At 45.6% G+C, this 26,318-nt stretch overlaps 1 pseudogene; it reads left to right on the top strand.

The window, feature by feature from the left end:
• Positions 1–24,492: 24,492 nt before the first annotated feature.
• On the top strand, positions 24,493–25,454 carry LOC134934552 (olfactory receptor 5AR1-like; annotated as a pseudogene).
• The last annotated feature ends 864 nt before the right edge of the window (positions 25,455–26,318 follow it).

Raw genomic sequence — 26,318 nt, 5'->3', positions numbered from 1 at the left:
TCACAGTGACTAGGTGCGCATTAGGCGGGCGCGCCTAGTCACACAGGGAGCAATGATAACGGAGGCTCCATATGTAGTAGACTACCAAAGATGTGAAACAAATACAAGAGGCTAAATGTAAAGGAGTGTGAGTAAAAGTGTGAATACAAACTTGAATAAAGTCACTGTGAGTTCGGTGCGAGTTTGCACCACAACTCACACTATAGTATGTAATAGCCTGCCAGAAATGCAAGTCCATGCAAGTTTAATTGCAGATGAACTTATACCTTGTAATGTGAGTTTCATTACATGGTGTAACTTTGACAGACACCTGTATAGATCAGCGAGATAAGTGCAGGCTTCTGTGTATAAAATTTATTAAACAGTTCAAAATCTGATAAAAAAAAAATGGCATGGGGTCCCCCCCCAAAAGCATAACCAGCCCAGGCTTCTTGAGCCGGACCTGGTTTACAAATACAGGGAAATAAATGCATATCATTCCCCTCTATTTAATGAACCAGCACTGGGCTCTTTGTGCCGGCCCTAGTTCTAAAAATGAAGGGGGATAAATTACATAGGGGTCTCTTGTATTTTTAGAACAAGCATTGGTCTCCACTAGCAGGGTCCCGTGGCTGAAGCATTCTAGTTTACCTGAGAGCCACCCCTGGGATCTCCAATTAGCACCACAAAGACCAGCATGCCTTCAAAATGCTGCTCCCAAACAATGCCGAGTGGCAGGAGCAGCAGTGAAGATTTGTGCTGCAGCTGGGATGTCAGCGCATCTGCAGCCGCAGACCACAAGAGACAGTACCGCTGTCATTCAAATCTGGCTCCAGTAATCTGGCTGCCGGTCTGCGAGCTCTGATTGGCTTGCTACCGGAGGTAGATTTGAATGACGACAGGTCCAGGGGCGGTCCACACCAACCACCCTGCTCCTATATAATTATACTTACCCTTCCAGAGTACAGCAACAGCCCCCGGCACTGCAAACAGAAATCACTGGGAGAATGGCATCATGGTCATTTTCCCAGTGATTTGCACATGCACCGTAAAGGTAGCCTCAGGAGCAAGGCGTGAGCACAAAGACAGCTGCTAGAGTCCACAACAATGCTGCTGGAGAGGACGGGGGCCCACTCAGGGTCTTAACATGTGCCCCCTCCTCTCTTAAACTGCCCCTGCATGGGTGTGTATCAAAAGGAAAGCCTGTATCTGATGTATCCCATATACCTATCATGGGGCATTATAGCAATGGGGGGGTTCCTGCTTTCATATGCACAAACAAAACATTCATTGAACGGATTCTCACAATACCATAAATTAGTTGTGCTCCTTCTGCGCCTGCTCCCTACAGCAGCCACTTTGCATGTGATTCAGACTCCAGTGGTGGCACACACTTCACCATTTAGATTACCTCTCCAAGGTAAAATTTGCTAGCCAGCCCCTGCCATTTCCCCTTAATTATTGTGATACTGTACTTTATTAACAGGCCTATATTATCACAAAGCATTAAAAAAACAAAAAAACAGTCCTTGGGCAAAAGGGTACTATTGAGCTTTTCATGCGCTATAGGAAAAGAAACTGCAATAGGTGAGAACAGAAAGTTTGTTCTACTTAGAGCCGAGTGCCTGTCATTGCATTAAATGACCTGGAAGAAAGCAATTGGGGCAGATGTATTAACCTGGAGAAGGCATAAGGAAGTGATAAACCAGTGATATGTGCAAGGTGATAAACACACCAGCCAGTCAGCTCCAATATGTAATTTAACAGTTAGGAGCTGATTGGCTGGTGCCTTTATCACCTTGCACTTATCACTGGTTTATCACTTCTTTATGCCGTCTCCAGGTTAATGCATCTGCCCCATTGAATGTTAGCAATAACATGGGCTACAGGCGTCATTGTACTGCCTGAACATTGGAGCGCTAATGAAAGGCTGTGTGGACCAGTGAACCCATGATCTTTGTTTCTGTGGATATTTTAGATCTGTTTGTCCCCTGAAAGCAGAGTGACAGTAAAGCAGGGGGCAGCCTCTATCACACATATTAATATAATCCTCAGCTGGGTATCAGTGGTGGCCACTAATAAACAGGTACAGAGTTATACATGTATGGCTTAATGTGCTGCTATATTAACACTTGTATTAAGGGGTTCGGTATTAAATACTGACGGTCAGGATCCCGCCAGTCAGGAGACAGACAGAATCCCGACATTGAGTGCAAGGAGTCTCCTTGCGGGCTCGCTGCACTCGCCACGTTTCGGGCTCTATTATATTATATTCCCCCTTGGGTGGTGTCGTGGATCACCATCCGAGTGGCAATACAGGGCTAGGGTCGGTATTCCAACCGCCAGCATTTCACCAGCTGTCGGGATTCTGGCTTCGGTATCCTGAATGCTGGGATCCGATTCCCAACAGCTGGTAAATTAACCACATCCCATATTAAGTTCCAGTTTCGGTGGTCATTCCGAGTTGTTCGCTCGCTAGCTGCTTTTAGCAGCATTGCAAACGCTAGGCCGCCGCCCTCTGGGAGTGTATCTTAATGTGGCCGGAGAGACTAGCCAGCCACACGTGTAATGGCGTCTGCGGCACTGAAGGGGTTAATCCCTAGTGCCCAGCGCCATGTTATGGACTGTTTGAAAGTTTGTTGAATGATGTGTTTTAACATGTCATATGTAGTGCTCTGTGCACCATTGCAGGAAGGCATGTTTAACTGTATCTATTTTATATTCAAGACAGGCTCTGTGTATATTTAAAGGGAAACACGTGTTTAAATGAAATGTATTTAAAGGAAAAATGCAGTTACTATAGCTGTCTGAATAAGCAACTCTTATCCTCTGGAAATAGGAAGTGGCATGCTAATGGCTCTGTCCTAGCAGCGAGGTGTGAAGGACAATACCTTTTGATGTGTAAGTTCCTTAGAGAGAGATGCTAATCACTGGGTCTATGGGCTTGGAACTTGTTTCATGTACCTGATTTAATTGACATACGAACGACCGATGTAGGAAGGAAGACTGTTTGTTTGTATTGTAGCCATTCCTGTTGTAATCTTAAACACTGGGATTGCCTGTAGATGTGAATGACCAGAATCATCTGTATTTTGAAGATATGTGATAAATTTATCAATAGTGATGTTAATCTGATACCAAACGTTGTCTGGGTGACAGGAAGGAGGATATTGTTTTATTGCACTTATATCCTTGTAAAATGTAATTTATTGGTATTTTGTAAAATAACCTGATTGGTTGGAGAAGACATGGAGGGCTTACCCCCCTGTGGTACTGTGTGGAAAACTGACATAAAAAGGAGACCTGCGTGCCTCCAGAGTTGTAGTTATACCATCTTTATTCTGCTGAAACATCTGATTGTATGCTGTTGCCCCTAGCAATAGGGAAGGGTTCTCTTTAGAACTATTGAGCAAATAAACATCTTTGCCTCAAGAAGACTGCTTCATCTTGTGACCAACAGGGTTAGGCCAAACCTAGCCCCGTCCTCCGGCTGTCCAGGGAAGCACCTGACGTCTCCAAGTTCCGCCTTCCGCCAGCTACAGGTAGAGGCCTAGCAAGTGGCTAGTGGGGATTCGTCAGCACCACACAGCTGTGGTAAGGCAGTGCGTCTGCACATACAGAGCAGAACCGTGGTTCCAAACGCCACGGCAGGTTAGGAGTTTGGTGGTGGCAGCAAGAACCCGCCCACAACGCAGTGGGTGGAGTCAGTAACAGGCGGTTATTGACGGTAAGCGGGAATCGCCTATGTGGTCAGGCCTCGTGCGGCTTGACCTTCCAATCTGTGCGCAGTCGACGGGACGCGGCAAGCGGCGAGTGCTTTCGTACGGTACCGTCCTGTCACAGAAATTGGTGGCATAGTGGTGGGATATTCCCAGGCGGCTTTTCATCACCCGATTGGAGAAGCCGAGTTACTCAGGAGAGGAGTAACTGCAGCGCAGGAGAACGCACAAGATGGCGGAATTCAGCGGAATGTCCAAGGAGGATCTGGAGATCGTATGCCAGGGGAAGGGTGTGGATATCCCTTCCAACGCGTCCAGAAGCGTCATGAAGGCGGCGCTCAGGAGCGTGGAGGAGTCTCATCGGGCGGAGGTGGAAAGCACTGACGGCGTCAGCATCGCAGAGGACGGCCCACCAGTGGACCTTCGTAAGGAACCGGTGAGAACCACAAGCCCCGCCCTCTCTCACAGCAGCAATGTTTCCCAGCAATCCCTAGCAGGGCCAGGATCCCAACGTCCCAGCGGGGGCAGTACGGATAGCCTAGCAGATCGGCTAGCGGAATTGGGGGAAAGGGCAACGGAGCAAGAGCGCTTGATCATCATCCAGATGTGGCGTGATGAGCGGGCACCACAGGCCGTGGTACCCCGGGAGCCGTTGTCAGCTGTTGTACACAGATCGGGACGCATTCAGTTTGCCAAGTTTGCAGACAGTGATGGGGACATTGATGGACATTTACAAGTTTTTGAAAGGACTTGCAAACTACACGATCTACCCAAGTCGGAGTGGGTGAGACACCTTGTGCCCACTCTGCATGGAGAGGCCTTGGAGGCCTATCGAGGAGTGGCGACGGAGGACTGTGGGAACTACGACGAAGTCGCGAAGGCCCTCCTCCAGCGATTCTTCATCACTCCAGAGTCTTACAGGAAGAAGTTCAGAGACTTGCCCAAGAATCCTAGCAGCACCCATGAGCAATTCGCCACCCAGCTGCGGCAGTACGTGGTGAAGTGGGTGAAGGATTCGGAAGCCACTACATGGGACGCACTGATCGACCTGATCTGCAGGGAGCAGTTCTACCGCAGGTGCGCCAAAGAAGTGAAGGAGTGGGTGCTAGATCGGGAGCCACCCAACTTAAAAATGGCTGCCCAATTAGCCGACAAATATGTGGCAATTCTGCCACGGGGGCAGAAGCGCCCCGCCAGCAGCCAGCTCCAAAAGACTGCACCACCAAGGGGACCCCCCTCTTCAGCTCATCACCCCCAAAGACAAGCATCTTCCAACCCGGGTGCTCTTGGCCAGCAACCGCACCGCAGCGTCCCTGCAACTGATCAGAGATCATCGGTGCCACGACTGGAGAAGAAGTGCTACGGCTGTGGGAAAATCGGACATCTGAGGATGAACTGTCCTGCATCCCAAGCACCCCAGACTCGTGCCCCAAATCCGAGTGCTGGAGCCCGGATCGCTTGTTTGACGAGAGGAGATGAGCCTACAGAGACTGTTCCCCCTCCAGTCAGTCCGATGGAGTGTGGCAAGAGACAGGTGCACTCTGCGGACAGCGTTACCTGCATGGCCAAACAGCCCCTACACAACATGTGGAGGCACCTGCAGCCAGTCCACGTGGGACCCCTGCAGGGAGAAGGCCTAAGAGACTCTGGGGCCTCAATCACTGTGGTGAGCCCCCACCTTATAGATCCTGCTGCAGTATTGCAGGGTCGCACTGCCACGATCACCCTGGCAGAAGAACAGAAAAAGCGGTTCCCATGGCAAGAGTCTACCTGGACTGGGGAGCTGGACCAGAGTTGCGAGAAGTTGCCGTCATGGATGGTCTCCCAACTGATGTGGTCCTAGGAAATGATCTGGGTGGTGGGATCGTCACTATGTTTGTTGGCGCCATTCCCCGGAGTCAAGTTCCAAACCCACCGTTGACATCAGCTACTCCAGCACAGCCCAGCCCAGAGGAAAAGACTACAGCTGCTAGACAACTGCCAGCACAGCCAACCACAGCTTCAACCAGCCCAGAGGAAAAGATTACAGCGGCTAGATCAGCACATCGACCCCGCATGCCTTTTGCCTCTGGTATGCCCACGTCCACTAGCAACGCAGAGGATGTAGGTTACAGCTCGTTTGATCCTGTGGGGGTGCCCAATGATGCTCCTGACCAAAGTGGTTTGCCAACTCCGGCGGTGAGTATGAGAAACCACACTGACTTTTTCATGACTGACCCCTACCAGACTGACCCTAGTAATCCCCACCTAGATCCCCCTGTAGAGTGTCCCAATTTAGGAGAGATTGAGGGCCACAGGCAGGAGTTTAGGGAGGCTCAACTCTCTGACCCGTCCCCGAAAGGCATGAGGCGCCACTCTGGCAGCGGCCTTGACAGGGTTGGGGCGGGGAGGTTGACCTGGCGGGAAGGGTTAAGGTACAGGGTAGCTAGGAAAGTGGGAGGGGATAGACCAGATAGGGAATGTGTCCAACTGGTCCCCTCAGGGAAAGTTCCTGCGCAACCGGTGTCGGTTGCCAGTGAAACCCCTTTGGACAGTAACCCGGAGACAGACCGTACCCTGAAGTGCCTGACACAGAGCTTACCCTGGTCTGGAATGTCGGATGACGCCCAGACCAACTGTAAGGCTGGTGCCATGCGTTGGCAGCCGGGGCACTCCAGCGTTTGTGTTGTCTTTGGGCCTCTGCCCATAGGAGAACCCTTGCAGCAAGTTGCTGTGGACGTAGCAGGTCCCCTGCCTGTGCACAGTAGATCGGGGAAGACACGCAGCCTCCCTGTAGTGGATGCCACACAGGATCCAGAGGCTGGTGGTCTGGCCGCCATCCCTGTGGCACAGGTAGCGGACGAGGAGGAAGGAGTAGGCCTAGGTGACAGGGTAGGTTTCCCGAGTCATAGGTCGACAGAAGAGGATTGGAGGGCAGGTCTGACGGTTAGGGCAGACAGTTGCCAGTTAGGTATGACGGAGGTGCAGTGCCTGGGGCACCATGTGGGAGGAGACAGGGGTAGGCCCAACCCAGAGGGGGTGGAGGCAACCAGAGGCTGTCCCCGGCCCACATCACCCAGACCGGTACTGACCTTAGAACCTGTAAGGCCCTACGGACATGTTGTCATTGACTTTAGTCCTATAGTGAACCCCTTGACAGAGATGGCTAGGAAGGGCATTCCCAAGTCAGTGGACTTTGCACCCGCTTGCGAGTTGGCATTCCAGTCATTAAAGGAGGCTCGGGTACCCGCTCCAGTGCTGATGGCGCACATTCTTGACCAGGACTGTGTGTTACGAACTATTGCGCCACTGCACGGACTGGGAGCAGTACCGAGCCAGAAAGAGCCATATGGGCAGGAGCACTCTGTGGCCTGGTTGAGCAGTATACTGCTATTGTGGGAGGTGGGGTATGCCACAATTGGGGCACCGTGGGTGGCACTTGTTTGTAACCGGCCCCCCACCGTGGTGACTTACCACCTACCTGTTAGGTGGCTGCAACCTACCTTGGGGAAATTTGACAGACTTTGGTGGTGGAGCCTTGAACTTGGACTTCAGGTGGACTATTTGAACATTGTGCACCCACGAAGAGAGGCCCACTACACTATGGATGAACTGTCTAGGCCAGAGCCTACACATCCCAGGTAGCGTCCCCTTCACCCCAACGGACTGCGGGACCAGGACCCAAATCGTTGGGACATGGGTCCCTGGTTGACCCGCTTGAATGGGGGGGGGGGGAATGTGGCCGGAGAGACTAGCCAGCCACACGTGTAATGGCGTCTGCGGCACTGAAGGGGTTAATCCCTAGTGCCCAGCGCCATGTTATGGACTGTTTGAAAGTTTGTTGAATGATGTGTTTTAACATGTCATATGTAGTGCTCTGTGCACCATTGCAGGAAGGCATGTTTAACTGTATCTATTTTATATTCAAGACAGGCTCTGTGTATGTTTAAAGGGAAACACGTGTTTAAATGAAATGTATTTAAAGGAAAAATGCAGTTACTATAGCTGTCTGAATAAGCAACTCTTATCCTCTGGAAATAGGAAGTGGCATGCTAATGGCTCTGTCCTAGCAGCGAGGTGTGAAGGACAATACCTTTTGATGTGTAAGTTCCTTAGAGAGAGATGCTAATCACTGGGTCTATGGGCTTGGAACTTGTTTCATGTACCTGATTTAATTGACATACGAACGACCGATGTAGGAAGGAAGACTGTTTGTTTGTATTGTAGCCATTCCTGTTGTAATCTTAAACACTGGGATTGCCTGTAGATGTGAATGACCAGAAACATCTGTATTTTGAAGATATGTGATAAATTTATCAATAGTGATGTTAATCTGATACCAAACGTTGTCTGGGTGACAGGAAGGAGGATATTGTTTTATTGCACTTATATCCTTGTAAAATGTAATTTATTGGTATTTTGTAAAATAACCTGATTGGTTGGAGAAGACAGGGAGGGCTTACCCCCCTGTGGTACTGTGTGGAAAACTGACATAAAAAGGAGACCTGCGTGCCTCCAGAGTTGTAGTTGTACCATCTTTATTCTGCTGAAACATCTGATTGTATGCTGTTGCCCCTAGCAATAGGGAAGGGTTCTCTTTAGAACTATTGAGCAAATAAACATCTTTGCCTCAAGAAGACTGCTTCATCTTGTGACCAACAGGGTTAGGCCAAACCTAGCCCCGTCCTCCGGCTGTCCAGGGAAGCACCTGACGTCTCCAAGTTCCGCCTTCCGCCAGCTACAGGTAGAGGCCTAGCAAGTGGCTAGTGGGGATTCGTCAGCACCACACAGCTGTGGTAAGGCAGTGCGTCGGCACATACAGAGCAGAACCGTGGTTCCATACGCCACGGCAGGTTAGGAGTTTGGTGGTGGCAGCAAGAACCCGCCCACAACGCAGTGGGTGGAGTCAGTAACAGGCGGTTATTGACGGTAAGCGGGAATCCCCTATGTGGTCAGGCCTCGTGCGGCTTGACCTTCCAATCTGTGCGCAGTCGCCGGGACGCGGCAAGCGGCGAGTGCTTTCGTACGGTACCGTCCTGTCACACTTAGCTTAGCAGAATAGCGAACAAAAGATTAGCAGAACTGCTACTAAATAATTCCTTGCAGTTTCTGAGTAGCTCCAGACCTACTCCTAGACTGCGATCACCTCAGTCTGTTTAGTTCCTGGTTTGACGTCACAAACACGCCCTGCGTTTGGCCAGCCACTTTCCCGTTTCTCCAGCCACTCCTGCGTTTTTTCCTGGCACGCCTGCGTTTTTTAGCACACTCCCTGAAAACGCCAAGTTGCCGCCCAGAAACACCCACTTCCTGTCAATCACACTACGATCACTCGAGCGTTGAAAAAACGTCGCTCGAGCTTCTGTAAATCTACTAAGTTTTGTGTTAAATTACTTAACGCATGCGCATTTTCCACCTAATCGCTCCGTTGCGAAAAACGGCAACGAGCAAACAACTCGGAGAATGACCACCGAAGATTTCAAAAAACACGTACCTTTGTGTTTGGAACCAACCATGGGCTAAAGATGCGAGTTTAACAGAAGCATGCACAGATCAGTGAGGTCCTTGCCTGCTTCTGTGTGTAAAAGTTATGAAATAGTAAAAAAAAAAAAACCTATACATGGAACAGCTAGTGATTCCATGTATGGTCCATATATAGTATACTCAAATGGAATGAAAAGCCTAAAAATATAGTATTTTCAATACAGCTAGTCGTATGTAAGGTTGATACTAGACTGATACAAAAAACAGGCTTATTTGTTAATGTGATATCTCAATTCTGGAACTTCAAGAGGTGCTACCTGATGGGAAACTTCCCAGTGGGTACATGAAATAAGAAAATACAGGATGACCACATATAGGTAGAACTGCATACCAGAAAGTGTATATAAATCATCATATCTCTGTATATTTTATAATTCCTCTGGGTATTCCTGGGAGTTTTCTTCACCGAGGGTTGAAACTCATAAACAGAAGACAAAATATCCACAATTGGTCCCTTAGAAATTGTGTATTAGAATCAATCCATTTGGGACTATATTACATTTTAAATCTCAAGACTGCTAGATGAAAATATTTACTTATAATAGAACTGTTATAAAATAGAGATCATTTATATAGAGCAGCTTGTACAACTAAGGCAATCATATATAGTATTTGTATTGTTACCTAAATTTAAGCACCAAACAATGCAATAAAAAGTAAGTAAAATTGTAATGATATATTGTGCATTAAAGACCACAGTTTTAAAAAATGTAGATATTTTAAAATTATTTGTTGCTAAGAAAGATAATGCTTTGCAAACGCAACTATAACTTATCACCCTGAAGGAAATTCGGTTATTTACTAGTATAAATATATGGGCATTAATAACTCACACGCAATGAAGTTTCTAAAAGGTAATTGATCAAATACCAAAATAATGGACATTTACCTTCCTACAGAATCACTTTCTTAAAAACATAGCAATAAACTATCAAGATCCCAACTACTTATTTATTTTGCCAGCCCCTCCAGTTCAGGGATCCTGTTTCCCACTGCTGGACCTTTTGGATTGAATTATCCGCTACACCTCTGCTCCTAACCTAGGCTGCAGACTGTGCCTAATCACAAGCCTGCTCCTCCTGCTGGTCTAGTTTCCAATTCCACCAAGCTGCCTCCGGTTTCTGGACAACTGCCTGTAACACAGCCTGCACTCTGGAAGAGGATTCTTTACAATTGATTGTGATCTCTGTTTGCTATGGTTTCCTCATCATGTTTTCCTGTTTTGTTATATTCTTCTCTTACCATTGTCTCTTATTTTGCTTTCCTGCCTCTGTTGCACTTTTGGATTTAGCATGGTCTTATATTTTGTACTCCTGTTTTTTTTTTTTTCTCCCGTTTGTGTCACTGCCTTACATTAAATTACCACTGTGCTTTTGCACCACTGTGTCACTTCACCGCTACCATACTGTATATCTTAGTCTACACTACATCTCTTTTGTGCACAAGATGACTGCCTCGCCTATTACTTTTGGGTGCATTATGAACCATCAGTGTACTGAATAATTAAAAGGTAAAACATGATACCTACATTGTTTTGGAAGGGGAAGGTGCTGAAGGACTAGGAACTTGAAATTTGGATAGTAGCTTGCTTTTGTTACGTAGGCACCCACTAAGAAGGGATATTTCAAAATTCCTCCCACAAAGGAGTTAAAAGGGGTGAGATGATTATTGGGAATTCCCCTCTCACAGAGAAGAGTTAAGACAGCCCACCCAGCCAGGGCTATAAAGAATGCATGGTGCTGGCGATACCAAGTCACGTAGGTGGAAGGACACAATGCTCTGTTCCTGGATTTCCTTGCCAGTGACAGCTGCAGAGCAGTCCATTATTCAAATAGGGGAGCCACATCAACTGCCACCCCTAAACATTGTCAAACATCGCTGGGTGTGGCTCCCCTATTTTAATAATGGACTGCTCTGCAACTGCCACTGGCAAGCAAGTCTAGCATTATGGTTTAGGAGATTTTGTGATTTTGTGATGAGTCAGTGGTATTTGCCTTTTATATATATAGATTGCAGATATAAGTACTTAACCAACCTATTTCCAGTCAGGAGAGGATAGTGTCTCAATTATCAGAGGTTAACCTGTCACTTGAATGAAACATTGCCAAACCTCTCATAGAGCAACAGGAGGAAAGGAGAGATATTTTGACTCAGCTCTCCACGGCTCTCCCAGTGACCTTAAGTGTGCAAAAATCTGTACTTTTTTACCTCAAAGGAGGAGCCCTAAGTAGTGCGAGAAACTAAGCAGGGGAGACATAGGGCCCTTTGGAATAGAGTCAGCCTATCCCTGCAAACCTTACATATTTAGCATACAGTGGGCAGTGCTTGAACTGTCGCCCCAGCATCTAGAGCACTGAGCAGGGCAGCATCAGAGGCGGGACAGGGCAGAGAAGAAGGCAGATTATTATTCACAGTGCCAGCCTTTTGACAGCATCAATCCGGGAAGGGCACGCCCAGAGGTGCAGCCTGACATAGATTGGCAGTGGCAGGCAGAGCCTGTCCTGTTGTAAGTTTAATTGCTGATCTTCTGTAATAAACTAACCAGTTAACTTTAGGTATAGCCAGTTGTCCAGAAAATAAGACACAGAGACTACAGATTCCCGTACAATAAAATCCATTTATTGTTTTGGTGTGTTGTCTGGTGGTTTCATGGTGTGGCACATTGATGCTACCAGTTCTCAACAACATCCTACCAAAAGTGACCCTATTTTAAAAGCAGTATTACATTTGCTTAAATACCAGCACTTTTCATCTCTTTGTGATTGTACTTGAAATTCTGAAGTGAAGCGTGGGTATTCAGCTAGTGTTTTTATGTTTTTAAGTGTAAACCTTAAAAAGTAAATCTCTTTCGATTTGCTTTCAACAGGCTCCATGTAACTTTTATACTCATTATCTACAATTTCCTGCTACTTACTGTACTGTGTATGACATGTGTACTGCAGTTTTGCCCATGTTGTGAACTTACAGTGAAGCTACACCTTAAATTGTGTTCTTGGTGCTCTGTATAGGTGGCAAATGAGATTATTTTCCCTGCCGCATGTTAATTTTTTTTATTTTTTTTGTGCTTCGTTGCAAATTGCATCCAGTTCTGAATAAGGTCCAAGATGCTAATTACTCAGTAAGATTGGAGTGTTTTTTTTTTTTAACAGACCTGATTTGCTAACCACGGTGAAGTCCTAGGGGCATCCGTGTACCAGTAAATAGGACAAGCTATATAGGAAAAGGTAGCTGCTTTAGGTGAAGATTTGGATTTTTGTTCTAGGGAATTGTCATGTACGCTGATGTTATTCATAACACAAAGGGGGAGAGTGATCACATTTTTGTATAGAGATAAAATTGAGAAGTTGCCCACAGATACCAATCAGCATGAAACCGTCATTTTAGAGAGTGTGGGGCATATGTATCAAAGTTTGGAGAGAGATAAAAGTGGAGACAGAATGAGTACCAACAAATCAGCTCCTAACTGTCCTTTTACAAACACAGCCTGTAAAGTGACAGTTAGATGATCTACTTTATCTCTTTCCAAGCTTTGATACATAAGCCCCTGTTCTTAGTGTGCTAGATAAATGTCAGTTAGAAGTTTAGAGGTAGCTATAGGCAATTTCTAAACTTTATCCCTCTCCAAGATTTGATAAATCTACCCTTAAGTTTGTAATTCTGAATAAACCCTGCTGCTGTTATAGCCAGGCAACATTCAGAATGGCTTAGTTAATTATATATTATGTTTTCCTTCCTCATACTTGACGTTGCCATAGCTTATAGCTGAAAATGTTTTCCTGCAAGTTTGATCTTTTATGAATTCCCTTGTGTCATGGCCGGTGAACCTATTTGCCAAAGTTAATAGTTTGGAGAATGTCAGGACTTTGACCTTTTCATGTGCTTGTTTCAGCTTGTGAATATAAAAGCCGAAACACTGCTTGTCGGATAAAATATAATAGAATAATTACTGAAAGCTGTTTAAAAAAAAATCCAGAAAGAGGTGTCAGTATTAAAAAAAAGTATGCTACGTAACTTTTTCTTTTTCCTTCAAAATATTGAAAGATATACAATATTATCAAAACAAAATTTAGACCGTAATATCTAAACCATCCAATTACCTAAATTAATAGTATAATCTTGAACATGGAGGCTTCTTCTCCTCTTCATTACAAATTACTGAGCATCCAACACATATAAAAAGATCTTTTTGTCTTTTTTACTTCAAATTATTAATCAGAATTATCCTCGAATATGGGAGATAAAAAGAGACACAAAGCACCATTCTGGTGCTTTATCCTTTACATTTTTAATTGAAAGAAATGATAATAAAATACAATGAAAAGAAAACTATCAAGTGTAACAAAAAAATGAACTCTCCACAATTAGCCACTTATTGGGGGTCATTCCGAGTTGATCATAGCTGTGCTAAATGTATCACAGCTACGATTATGTTTCCAGACATGCGGGGGGACACCCTGCACAGGGCTAGCCCGTCCTGTATGTCTGTTTGCCCCCCCCCCGCTCCCCGCACAAGTACAAAAGCATCGCACAGCGGCGATGCTTTTGTACTTCTTGAGTAACTCCTGTCCAGCGCAGCTCCGGCGGATGGCTGGCAGTTGATCATCGCTGCCCCTGGTCACTGCGTGTGACATCACGCAGCCGCTGCGGCCAGCCCCCTGCACGGTCGTTGACCGCGCCCCCATAATGGTGGCCAAACACCGCCGTGCCACCCCCTCCCACTGTCACGATCCGGGTATCTGGACGCCATTACTTACCCTTCAGATGCCTCCTAAGGCGGGCTCAGCGTTCCAGGACCGGATTCCGCTGTTCCTGAGTTTCCACATGCAGAGTGGTCTTTTCATCAGCCGCGGCCTCCGCTGTGCCCGCGTGGTTAAATGTGCATCTATCAGCCTGGCGTCTCCTGTCTCCGGTGGCCGGCGCCGCCATTACTGTTTCCCAGACCACATGGATTACAAACCAAACTTCCCTCCAAGTGTCTGCATGGGCGCAGCCATCTTGGATTCTGTCATCTGATCATTTCCACCAATCTGCTGTCTGTGTTGTTGATTTGCATAATTGCCTAGCCAACCCCTTCCTTGCTGCAGGTATAAGTAAGCTGTACCTGAGCAAGGAAGACGTCAGTGCTTTGGTTGTCAAACCTAGTTCCTGTTTGTCTCTCTTCTATGATTGTCTTCCAGGTTCCAGCTCCTGTCTCAAGACTTCCACCATAGAGACCCGCACCAGCATTCCACCTGCGGTGTAGCCTGACTCTCCAATCCATTGTGGATTCATCTGTTTCCAGCTACAACACTACCTGCTTCCAGCCTCAGCTTCCAGCAGAGTACAGCTTCCCTTAAAGGGCCGGTGTCCTTTCTACACTTTACCACTCTCCACCGGAATTATTATTTCTCCGCTCTCAAGTTCTACATTTCAGTTCACATTTCATCGCTCCCAAAGTTCATTTATTATTTAACTGGTTCCAGCCAGTATCCACTCCGTGCTAACAACAGTCTGGTTCCAGCCAGTATCCACAGCAGCTGTTTTACCTTCAGCAACCCAGCTCTTCCTGGAACACCAGCTGGTACAATCCTGGGTTATCTCCATTGCTACAGCCGGGCCTGGTAAGGACTTTCCATCTAGGAGATCATAAGAACTATCTCACACTACCAGTGCCCTGTGGCTCCTGCCATGCTGTAGTACTCAGGAACTGTATTTATTCTTTGCTGACTTTTACGTTTTCTTTTATTGCTGCTGTGATGCGGAGTTGTCATAATAAACATCATTGACTTTTATCTAAGTTGTCGTGGTCACGCCTTCGGGCAGTTATTATTCATGTTACTTACATGTCCAGGGGTCTGATACAACCTCCCAGGTTCCGGTACATCTCAGCCCCTACAACTGAGGCTGCCTCCCGTCAGCTCAGGCCCTCAGTTGTGACAGTAAGCACTGACCTAATGAATCCAGCCGGAGACCAGGATCAAGCGGCCAGGCCGATGCAAGAACTGGCAGCCCGACTAGAACATCAGGAGGCTGCACAGGGCCACATCATCCGCTGTCTCCAGGATCTCTCTACTCGGCTGGATGGGATTCAGACAACTCTCCGTGGATCAGGCGCGTCTGGTGCGTCAACCACAGTGACTCCAGCTATAACCCCACCCACCTTACCCATTTCTGCTCCACGTCTTCATCTTCCAACGCCAGCAAAATTTGACGGATCTCCAAGATTCTGCAGGGGATTTCTCAACCAGTGTGAGATTCAGTTTGAGCTACAACCTGGCAATTTTCCCAGTGACCGTACAAAAATTGCCTACATTATTTCTCTTCTCAGTGGCTCAGCCCTTGATTGGGCATCACCGTTATGGGAGAGGTCCGACACCCTGCTATCTTCTTACACTGCATTTGTGTCAACATTCAGGCGCATCTTCGACGAGCCAGGCAGGGTAACTTCAGCTTCGTCTGAGATTCTCGGTTTACGCCAGGAATCACGTACTGTAGGACAATATCTTATACAGTTCCAGATCCTGGCATCCGAACTGGCATGGAACGACGAGGCCCTGTATGCTGCATTCTGGCATGGTTTATCCGAGCGTATTAAAGATGAGTTAGCTACCAGAGACTTACCCTCCAAGTTAGATGAGCTAATCTCACTTTGTACGAAAGTTGACTTACGTTTCAGAGAGAGAGCAACTGAGCGTGGAAGATCATCTGCTCCAAAATCTTCTACTCCTCCTCCTCCTCGCCAACTGTCACCAACTACAGATGAACCCATGCAAATTGGCCGTTCCCGTTTAACTCCTGCTGAGCGCCGAAGACGTCTCTCCGAGTTTCTCTGTCTGTATTGTGCAGCTCCGTCTCACACCATTAATGCCTGTCCCAAACGTCCGGGAAACTCCAAATCCTAGCTCGCCAAGGAGAGGGCCGGCTAGGAGTAATGATCTCCTCTCCATCTCCTCAAGATTGTAACCTCCCAGTCTCGCTTCAAGTTGCTCAACGTTATCAGAACGTCATTGCCCTCCTGGATTCCGGAGCAGCTGGGAACTTTATTACTGAAGCCTATGTTAAACGGTGGTCCCTACCCACCGAGAGACTTCCTTCGTCCTTTTCCTTAACTGCTGTGGATGGCAGTAAAATTTTTGATACAGTTATTTCTCTAAGGACTCTACCAGTTCGTCTGAGAGTGGGAGTTCTTCATTCCGAACTTATTTCATTTTTAGTGATTCCAAGAGCCACACATCCTGTGGTCCTGGGCCTTCCATGGCTCCGTCTTCACAATCCTACAATTGATTGGACGACTACGCAAATCCTGGCATGGGGTTCCTCCTGTACTAAGACATGTTTGTTTAAAGTGTTGCCTGTCTGTTCTTCCTCCCCCAGGTCGTCTGATGTTCCACCTCCTCCATATCAAGATTTCACGGATGTGTTCAGTAAAGCTTCTGCTGATATCCTTCCTCCTCATAGAGAATGGGACTGCCCGATTGATCTCGTTCCAGGGAAGGTTCCACCTCGAGGCCGAACTTATCCGTTGTCTCTCCCCGAGACACATTCTATGGAGGAATACATTAAAGAGAACCTAGCAAAGGGGTTCATTCGACCTTCTTCTTCTCCAGCCGGCGCAGGCTTCTTTTTTGTAAAGAAGAAAGATGGTGGTCTGCGGCCGTGCATCGACTACAGAGGTTTGAACGACATTACCATCAAGAACCGCTATCCTTTACCCCTGATTACTGAGCTCTTTGACAGAGTTAGCGGAGCTACCATCTTTACAAAGCTGGACCTGAGAGGTGCATACAATCTCATCCGGATCCGTGAGGGTGACGAGTGGAAGACCGCATTTAACACCCGTGACGGACATTATGAGTACCTCGTCATGCCCTTCGGATTGAGCAATGCTCCAGCTGTCTTCCAGCATTTCGTCAATGAGATCTTCAGAGACATTCTATACCGTCATGTCGTGGTCTATCTAGATGATATCCTCATTTTTGCCAACGATTTAGAGGAACATCGTTTCTGGGTAAAGGAGGTTCTGTCCCGTCTCCGTGTCAATCATCTCTACTGCAAATTAGAGAAATGCGTCTTTGAAGTCAAGTCCATTCCGTTTCTAGGGTACATTGTGTCCGGTTCCGGACTAGAGATGGATCCTGAGAAACTACAAGCAATCCAGAATTGGCCGGTACCCTTAACCCTCAAAGGGGTCCAGAGGTTCTTAGGGTTCGCCAATTATTACCGAAAGTTTATACGAGACTTTTCCACCATTGTGGCGCCTATTACTGCTTTCACCAAGAAGGGTGCTAACCCGTCCAAGTGGTCTGAAGAAGCCATGCAAGCTTTTCATCTTTTAAAACAGAGGTTCATCTCTGCACCTGTCCTGAAACAGCCTGACATCGACTCTCCTTTCATCTTAGAGGTGGATGCCTCCTCCGTTGGAGTAGGAGCGGTGTTATCTCAGAGGGCTAAAGATGGTCATTTACATCCTTGCAGTTTCTTCTCACGGAAGTTCTCCCCAGCGGAGCGCAACTATGCCATTGGCGACCAGGAGTTGCTAGCCATCAAGCTCGCTCTAGAGGAGTGGAGATATCTGTTGGAGGGAGCTTCTCATTCAATCACCATCCTTACAGACCACAAGAACCTTCTATATCTAAAAGGCGCACAATGTCTCAACCCTCGTCAGGCCAGATGGGCACTTTTCTTTTCCAGGTTCGACTTTAAACTCCAGTTCTGTCCGGGCTCTCAGAATCGCAAGGCCGATGCCCTTTCCCGCTCATGGGAGCAAGAAAATGAGTCAGAGTCTTCAGACAAGCATCCTATTATAAATCCGTTGGCATTCTCCACGGTAGGGATGGACTCTACGCCCCCATCAGGGAAAAGTTTTGTGAAGCCGACACTAAGGAAGAAGCTCATGCATTGGGCCCATGCTTCCCGTTTTGCCGGACATACAGGTATCCAAAAAACCCTGGAGTTTATCTCTAGGTCCTATTGGTGGCCAACTCTGAAAAAGGACGTTTTGGAGTTTATTGCATCTTGCCCAAAGTGTGCTCAACATAAAGTATCCCGCCAGTCGCCTGCGGGGCAACTGGTTCCACTATCTGTTCCCCGTCGACCATGGACCCATTTGTCGATGGATTTTATTACAGATTTGCCCATGTGCAACAAGTTCAATACCATCTGGGTGGTAGTTGACCGGTTCACCAAGATGGCACACTTCATTCCTCTCACCGGTCTTCCGTCAGCTTCCAAGTTGGCTCAAGTATTCATACAAGAGATCTTCCGACTCCACGGTCTTCCTGAAGAAATTATCTCAGATCGAGGAGTTCAATTCACAGCCAAATTCTGGCGAAGTTTATGTCAAGTCCTCCAAGTCAAGTTAAAGTTTTCCACGGCTTACCATCCTCAGACCAATGGTCAAACTGAGAGGGTGAATCAGGACTTGGAGGCCTTCCTCCGCATCTATGTGTCCTCCTCTCAAGATGACTGGGTTCAATTACTTCCCTGGGCCGAGTTCTGTCATAACAACCAGTATCATTCTTCATCTTCCTCAACACCATTCTTCACCAACTTTGGATTCCACCCTAAAGTCCCTGAGTTCCAACCGCTTCCAGCAACTTCTGTTCCCGCAGTGGATATCACCTTGCATCAGTTTGCCAATATCTGGAAGAGCGTACGATCAGCTCTGCTCAAGGCATCGTTCAGGTACAAGAAGTTTGCGGATAAGAAGCGTCGAGCAGTTCCTGCTCTCAAGGTGGGTGATCGGGTATGGTTATCCACGAAGAATTTGAGGTTAAGAGTTCCCAGTATGAAGTTTGCACCTCGCTACATCGGTCCTTTTAAAATTGATCAAGTCATCAATCCTGTTGCTTACAGACTCCAGTTACCTCCCTTCTTAAAAATACCCAGGACATTCCATGTTTCCCTGTTGAAACCGCTAATCTTGAATCGGTTTCATTCCTCACTTCCACCAACTCCGAAAGTCCAAACTCAACGAGGCGTTGAGTATGAAGTGGCCAAGATCCTGGACTCACGTCACCGTTACGGTCAACTTCAGTATCTCATTGACTGGAAGGGCTATGGTCCTGAAGAACGCTCTTGGACCAATGCCTCTGACGTCCATGCTCCTGCCTTGGTCCGAAATTTCCACGCAAAGTTTCCTTTAAAGCCTAAGAAGTGTCCTGGGGCCACTCCTAAAGGGGGGGGTGCTGTCACGATCCGGGTATCTGGACGCCATTACTTACCCTTCAGATGCCTCCTAAGGCGGGCTCAGCGTTCCAGGACCGGATTCCGCTGTTCCTGAGTTTCCACATGCAGAGTGGTCTTTTCATCAGCCGCGGCCTCCGCTGTGCCCGCGTGGTTAAATGTGCATCTATCAGCCTGGCGTCTCCTGTCTCCGGTGGCCGGCGCCGCCATTACTGTTTCCCAGACCACATGGATTACAAACCAAACTTCCCTCCAAGTGTCTGCATGGGCGCAGCCATCTTGGATTCTGTCATCTGATCATTTCCACCAATCTGCTGTCTGTGTTGTTGATTTGCATAATTGCCTAGCCAACCCCTTCCTTGCTGCAGGTATAAGTAAGCTGTACCTGAGCAAGGAAGACGTCAGTGCTTTGGTTGTCAAACCTAGTTCCTGTTTGTCTCTCTTCTATGATTGTCTTCCAGGTTCCAGCTCCTGTCTCAAGACTTCCACCATAGAGACCCGCACCAGCATTCCACCTGCGGTGTAGCCTGACTCTCCAATCCATTGTGGATTCATCTGTTTCCAGCTACAACACTACCTGCTTCCAGCCTCAGCTTCCAGCAGAGTACAGCTTCCCTTAAAGGGCCGGTGTCCTTTCTACACTTTACCACTCTCCACCGGAATTATTATTTCTCCGCTCTCAAGTTCTACATTTCAGTTCACATTTCATCGCTCCCAAAGTTCATTTATTATTTAACTGGTTCCAGCCAGTATCCACTCCGTGCTAACAACAGTCTGGTTCCAGCCAGTATCCACAGCAGCTGTTTTACCTTCAGCAACCCAGCTCTTCCTGGAACACCAGCTGGTACAATCCTGGGTTATCTCCATTGCTACAGCCGGGCCTGGTAAGGACTTTCCATCTAGGAGATCATAAGAACTATCTCACACTACCAGTGCCCTGTGGCTCCTGCCATGCTGTAGTACTCAGGAACTGTATTTATTCTTTGCTGACTTTTACGTTTTCTTTTATTGCTGCTGTGATGCGGAGTTGTCATAATAAACATCATTGACTTTTATCTAAGTTGTCGTGGTCACGCCTTCGGGCAGTTATTATTCATGTTACTTACATGTCCAGGGGTCTGATACAACCTCCCAGGTTCCGGTACATCTCAGCCCCTACAACTGAGGCTGCCTCCCGTCAGCTCAGGCCCTCAGTTGTGACACCCACCCAGCGAACACCTCTACCTGTCAATCAGGCAGAGACGATCGCTAGGGAACAACGGCCTTCAGCCATCTGGCATGGGCTGGCGCACTGCGGCACCGACGCATGTGCAGTTCCGACCCGATCGCTGCGATAAACTGCAGCAAGCGATTGGGTCGGAATGACCCCCATTGTTCCTACTTGAATAAAGCTTTCACAAGGGCATGTAGCCAATCTGATGAGCTCTTAGCGTCAGCTCTATCCATGGATCGGAGTGCACAGAAAATGCATACTCTCCAATACATTTCAGTCTACATGATCTGGGATCTTTCTCAAGGTTATCAAAATAGCTTCTTTACATGGAAATTCACAAAGTTCTCTGCATTCCTGAATTCCCCTATCACATGGAATTCTTTTATACTCTAATCAATCCACAAATCAGAAAGCATTGCCATTGTTCCTATATAGATCTATAGATTATAAAAGCAATATTTTTTTTAAATACACTGTCCGAAGATCATTAAAAGCAATGTTGCAGAGGGGGAACTTGAAGTTTGTATCATCAGAAATTCACACATTGGGGTATATATAATAATGTTCGATTTTGGATTAAATTTTATGTTCGATTTAAATCGACTGAAATCAAATCAAATCTTTTTCATTCATCAAATCCCACATTTACTAATATTCGATTTTGCATTCAAAATCAAAATCGAATTCAATGCTATTTAATTTTGAAAAGTGATTTTGTGTTCTGTTTAGGAAATCCGTTTCAATATCACCTATAAAATCGAATGCAAAATCAAATACAAAATCGAAAAACAAATATATATATATATATATATATATATATAAAATATATATATATCACATGCAAAACGCTGCTGTGGTTCCAGTAATTATGATTTGCATACATCTCTGATGGTGGGGCACCTGCGCATGCACAGGACCTGTTCTGTGCATGGGCAGAATGGGTCCTGCATCGTCACAAGCAGTGCAATCTAAGCTGCGTCCTGTCACTGTTTGTGAGCGTAGAATCCAAAGACACAGGAGCTGCACTGCATCCATCTCTGAATGAGGCCCATAAACCATACAGTCACATTACATAGTAACATAGTCGGTGAGGTTAAAAAAAGACTAGTAGTCCATCGAGTTCAACCTGAATTATATTGCATTCCCTATTCTAATTAGGTTAAAAGGCAATATCCTCGTATATCTTTCTCCGTTAGAAATTTGTCGAACCCATTTTTAAATGCATTGACTGAGTCCGCCATTACAACCTTCTCTCGCAGAGTATTCCATATTCGTATTGCCCTTACAGTGAAGAATCCCTTCCTGCACTGAGTACAAAATTTCCTCTCCTCAAGCCTTAGCGGGTGTTCTAATATTTCTCTTTTATAGTGTGGTGCCCAGAACTGTACACAATACTCAAGAATCGGCCGTACCAATGATTTGTACAGTGGCAGGATTACGCTCTCATCCCTTGTCTCAATTCCCCTTTTAATGCATGCTAACACCTTATTTGCCTTTGTTGCTGCACTTTGACGTGTGTTGCCGCTAAATCTATCGATGAACACCCACAAAACCTTTTCTAATGCAGTTTTCCCTATTTTTTCCCCATTTAATTGGTAGGTTACATGTTTATTCTTAGTCCCAAAGTGCATAACTTTACATTTTTCCATATTAAACCTCATACACCATTTTATTGCCCAAACTTCCTGTTTAAATAAATCGCTCTGAAGAGTCTCCACATCCACATCTGGCTTGATTACCCTACATAACTTAGTATCGCCTGCAAAAATTGACATTGTGCTTTCTAGTACTTCTCCTAAATCATTATTAAATATATTAAATAATAGTGGCCCCAGCACAGAACCCTGCGGTATTCCACTAATTACTTTAGCCCAGGTGGAAAACATCCCATTAATCACCACACACTGTTCCCTGTTATCAAGCCAATTACCCATGTACAAATAGTGTCTACTATACCAAGCTCACTTAATTTTAAAATCAGCCTCCTGTGAGGTACTGTGTCGAAAGCTTTTGCAAAATTCAGATGAACCACATCTACAGTATTGCGTTACCATGGTCGAGACTGTCGCTTACTATCTCATAGAAGCTAATCAAATTAGTTTGGCATGATCTATTTCTTACAAAACCATGCTGGTTCTTATTAATAGCATGGGAGTTCTCCAAGTATTCCTGTATGCTGTCCCTTAGTATACTTTCCAGTAGTTTCCCCACTATTGATGTCAGACTAACCAGTCTATAGTTACCAGGATGACGTTTAATACCCTTTTTAAATATTGGGACTACAGCTGCTAAACGCCAGTCCTTTGGTACCATGCCTGATCTAAGTGACTCATTGAAAATCAGATACAACGGCCTTGCTATTTCAGCATTTAGCTCCATCAGAACCCTAGTATGTAGGCCATATGGACCAGGAGATTTATTAGTCTTAATTTTTTGTACTCATTCATGGACTACTTCCTCAGACAGATAAGTATTAAGCAATGGGCCATTATCAATACTATTGTTATTGTTACTCACTAATCCCACAATCTGGTCATCTCTAGTAAACACTGATGAGAAAAATGTGTTCAATATTTCAGCTTTTTCATTGTCGTCATTTAGCAGGAATCCCAGTTCGCTTTTTAATGGTCCTATATTCCCTGTTTTTAGCCTCTTACCATTTATGTACTTAAACACTTTTTTAGGGTTAAACACATGTTTGGGACCCTTTTTATTATAGATATGCGCAGATCCCCAAGTGTTTATTAATTTCTTTTAAAATGTATGAAAACATCTAAAATCATGTAATTTGGACCTCTCACATATAACCTTTACAGTATTATTAATATCTGGCCTAATTCATGGACAGACACCATGGCAGCGGCTGCAACTGTGACTGTACACATTGAGGCAGCCCTGAAAAGTACAGCGACACCCAGCGCAGCAATCGCAGAGGCAGAGCAACTGTGTACACATTCCCAGCACACACGGACATTCTTCCATAATCGACAGCTCAATTAAGTGAATGGCCACACAGTAGGGGATCCTGAACAGATGCCAGAGACTCGCTGCTTGAGTATGGATTCACAGGTGCACCCAGCAACACGTCCCAAAAATGACAGTGACACCCCTGTGTTTTTACCTCCATTCCCCCATAATCGCCCACTACTGTTGAGAAACATTGCAAGTGGAATTGCAATTAGACTTTGGAGCTGTCGCTTGATTGCAAAAATATCGGTATAACATCCATCATTTCTACTTTTATAGGCATAATAATGAAGGTTTAGGGAATAGAATTTTTCTAGAAGTTAAAATTACCTTTCTGCTATTAGTCTGTTATTTTGGGGATTTGTAATTTGAATATGTGTTCGATTTTCAGTTTGAATGTTAGTAAATAATTTGAAATCGTCTATGTGAAAGTACAGATGTTTTGATGATATTTGATTTTGAGTTGGATGTGAGTGGGATTTGGTTTTATATTTGATTTTACATTTGATTTTGCCTTTAGTAAATCTCCAAATGCAAAATCAAATGCAAATCAAATGCAAAATCACCCAAAACCCAAAATCGAACATTAGTAAATATACCCCAGAAAGTGATTACATAAATGAGGACACCTACTGAAAAGCGATGTGCTGTCTGCATGTGATTTGTCAATAATACAAATGTATAGGATAGTCAAAAATCTGTCTCCATAGAATACATCTATTCATCAGCCAACAGAGACAGTTAATATAATTTTACTATTCTTTTATCTTCAGTCTGAAGGTTGGTGAATATTGGATCTGGAATATTTTTATTGGAGTGTTGACACTGCATCAAATTTTATAAAGAATACAGTTTTATCTATATGTTAAATAAATATCAATATATAATTATATATAGTTTTATACAGATTGCGCTGCTGAACATCACACAATGAAGCCAAAGGACACAACACTTGTGACAGAATTTGTTCTCTCTGGTCTTTCCCCTGACCCAAGCCTTCAGCTTCCTCTCTTTCTCCTCTGCTTATCAGTGTACCTGGTAACATTATTGGGTAATCTTATGATCATTGTGCTAATTAAAGTGACTCCAGGCCTGCAAACACCAATGTACTTTTTTCTCATGAATTTATCTTTTGTAGACATGTTCTATTCATCAACTATTACACCCAACATTATGGCCAACATTCTCTCTGTAAACAAGACGATATCCATCACTGCTTGTGCTACACAAATGTTTTTTTTTATTGACTTGGTGAGCTCTGAAGGGATGCTACTTGCAGTGATGGCCTATGACCGATATGCAGCCATATGTAAGCCTTTGTACTATACCACACTTATCAGCAATGCCAGATGTTTTCAACTCGTTTGCTCAGTTTACACAGCAGGATTTTTTAACTCATTAATACACACATATTTTGCATTTATCTTACCATTCTGTGGGTCAAATCATATAAATCATTTCTACTGCGATATCAACCCCATCTTAAAGCTGTCATGCAAAGATACATTTCTTAATGAGATTTTCTTATTTGTTGTTGCTGGCTCTATTGAAGTGGGCTCTTTCTCGTGTATACTGATATCATATGCCTATATTTTTTGCCATTATTTAGAACTGGATCCAGATCCGGAAGTCGGAGCAAGTCTCTTTCCACCTGTATCTCTCACTTTACTTGTGTAGCCTTGTTCTACTTTCCAGTTTTCTTCATGTATTTACGACCAACTTCTGCATACGCAGTAGACCAGGACTGGGTGCTGTCTCTGTTCTATACAGTGATCACACCGATGTTGAATCCCATCATCTACAGCCTGAGAAACCAAGATGTAAAACAAGCTTTGGCAAAGCTGAGATTCACTAGTATTTTTATGTTATTTAGATTTAACTGTGAATATTAGTTATAGGCCATGTGTACCTGTACTTATACTACAGCCTTGATGGTTGTCATCTGCATTTCCATTGAACAGCAGTAAAATCTTTCTAAATGTATGAATGCAAATAGAGAGGGGGTTTCTGGTGGGCCGGGTATCAGGAATGGCCGCCGTTAAGTTGCTCTCCTGGCTATGGCTACAGAAATCTGCTCAATCATCCTCTAATCATCTTTAATTGGGAATTTGAATTAATCTATCTTACCCCTTAGTGCAGGGGATTCTTTATGTATCTAGATGTGAGAGATTGATATTTCACCAGAATCCGGCTACTTATAGCATCGATCTGCACGCCTGCTGCCCGTATGGCATGAACATCGGCATGGTTGTTGGTGCGGCCACATATACAGCTCTCCCAGTGGCTGCCTACTAGCTCTGCTGTGCCTGACGTAGACTTTCACTAAGTAGACTGCCTCTGCCTTCGGAAGAGCCGCTTGTGACCCACCACCAGCCTGTCCACAGACAAGTAACCCCAGTGGCTGTTTTTGGAGACCCATTTTTCCTAGCTTCTCGAGTCCTGGTGCCATGGAGACCACCATTCGGTGGTAGGGGTGAGTCAGGAGTGAGGGGTGAATATTTCATCCCCCTGGGTTGGTTTGGCTGGGCTGCTTCAGGTATCACAGTGTTTTTATCAATGTACAGATGTAGCCATGCTCATCGTGGCTACAAATAGGCATATTCATGCCTTGTTTGCCAAGATTACGTATGCTTCTAAGATGCACGCATTCACTTTTTAAGGGGGCGGCAAAATATGCAATTCAACATAGGTAGGCACGGGCGCGCCTAGCCATACTGCATGTGCATGTATACAGGAGATGTAGCCATGATAAGCGT

The sequence above is a fragment of the Pseudophryne corroboree genome, chromosome 6 (genome assembly GCF_028390025.1).
Source record: "Pseudophryne corroboree isolate aPseCor3 chromosome 6, aPseCor3.hap2, whole genome shotgun sequence".
Classification (NCBI taxonomy): domain Eukaryota; kingdom Metazoa; phylum Chordata; class Amphibia; order Anura; family Myobatrachidae; genus Pseudophryne; species Pseudophryne corroboree.
The sequence above is the reverse complement of the archived record's forward strand: the minus strand, read 5'-3'. Positions and strand labels throughout refer to the sequence as shown.